The following is a 2,125-nucleotide window of genomic DNA, read 5'->3' as shown; positions in this document are numbered from 1 at the left end:
ACTTACCAAAATAATTTTTTTTCGGTATAGCAACACCGACTCATGACGTATGACTTTTGGTGATACTTACTGGAAACATTGACTTTTAAAAATCGAATGTTTCAATAAAATGACAGGATACTGTTTAGCTGGTAAATGTTGCCATTTGTATAAATAAATGTAAAGTTGCGTGCACAAAATGATTGATAAATTTTTGATCGAGTATTTAGATAGTCAATAATATAATTTTATTAAAACATACTTATATGTATTATTGTTTTATAGCCATTTAACTGTAATCAAATAATATATAAAAAATATCTAAAGTTTAAAATGATATTAACAAAAATTATAACACAATGTACAATAGAAATGAATTAACCCTTTCCGCTCCTAGGCTGTTATGTAGCATCGATAAAATTAAATTGAATTATAGTATCTTGCGATTCTAGAATATGTTTCATTCATTCGTGATTCAAACATTTTAGTAACAAAAATCTTTCCTGTTTTAAGATTTTCCGCAAAAAGAAGTATTACACCATGTCGAGTATCATTTGACAGTGGAGCTTGTGGAACAATATCAGTGTCGAGTGACACTCGACATTGGAGTGGAAAGGGTTAATACTAAAATTTAACTTTTTTTATATAAAAAGCACTTATATATGTATAGTCACAGAATGCAGAGTGTAAAACAAAAAAATATACTGCGAAAAGACTACGAAAATAGTGTCCTTAATTTATAAAGGATGTTTGTTTATATGTGTAACAGCATTTATTCCTATTTTCAAACATCCTTTATGAAGTGATTACTCTGAAATATATAACATTAATTTATTTTTTCTACTGAAATGCGTCTGGCCAATGACATCTGTCTGTAAAATGTCTGTAGGGATATAGTAAACAATAATTAATTTAAATATGTATTTATACGAATTTTGAAACGATTTTTCTTACTTTATTACCATTAAGTCATTTATTATTTCTGAAACTATTAATTCGCATCTTTAAAGTTTTTACAGTTATTTTAAAACACGTTGTATAAAGTGATCAATTTGAAATATATTGCACATTTTTTTTGTATTTGAATGCGATAGGCCAGGGGTAAGCAACCTTTTTCACCAACGGGTCAATTTAAATTAAAAAATTTTTGGCGGTTCATAATAAGTAACAATTAAAAGTTTATTTATAAGAAAAAAATAAACAGAAAAATTAATTTATTTGAAATTTCTAAAGAGAAATTTGGGTACCGATACAAATTTTGTGTTGTATTTTGGATTGTTTCAGTTTAGTATGTACTTCCATTCTGTTATACATTATAATGAATTTTATAACAATATATTGATGATGGGAAGTTGACAAAATAAATTTAAGAAAAGCTTTTTGGGCTTTATAAACATGTATAATGGGTCGCAAGTGGCCCGCGGGCCTCGTGTTATTCACCCCTGGGATAGGCTAATACAGTACCCGGCGATAAATATTACACATCGACCTTTGGAAAGAGACAATTGGCTAATTTGGTCTTCGTAGAGCATTATCTCTGTCCCACACTGCCTATGTTACGTTTTGTCACACGTGCGAAAGAGACAACGCTTTACAAAGCCGAAATTAGCCGATCGTCTCTTTCCAAAGGTCGATGTGTAATATTTATCGCCGGGTATATGTTACTTTTGGTAATACCAGTCTTCAGGGATAATTTTTAAAATGAATTTTATTATACCTTCATTTATTTAGTCTGAAAGTATTGAGTTTCGGATGGGGTGTACTATATATTGAAAGTAAATGAACTAAATATTCATTCCTTTACAGCTTTTATACCTATAATCAATCATCCTGTATATTAGTCCATGTTTAATGATCATTCGGTAAAAATTAAATGAAATTAACATATCTATTATATATTTATTATGCTGTGCTATGTAAAATGTATGTATGATAAAATTGTATATGTCGGCAGTGTTGCCAGCTCTCTTAAATTGTCCATAAATTATTTTATTAATGTTTAAGTGAATGTTTAAAACAATGAAAAGCATTACATTTTGTTTTTTTTTTAATTGAATCGTTACAAATGCTTAGTGTAAGAGATTTTTTTAATATATATTTAAAATTTTATCATAGTTATATATGTGCTGATATATATTGTGATGTA

The sequence above is a fragment of the Battus philenor genome, unplaced genomic scaffold (assembly GCF_028537555.1).
Source record: "Battus philenor isolate CCGP_79_NKW_IND1 unplaced genomic scaffold, ilBatPhil1.0.hap1 SCAF_3, whole genome shotgun sequence".
NCBI classification, from domain to species: Eukaryota; Metazoa; Arthropoda; class Insecta; order Lepidoptera; family Papilionidae; genus Battus; species Battus philenor.
The sequence above is the reverse complement of the archived record's forward strand: the minus strand, read 5'-3'. Positions refer to the sequence as shown.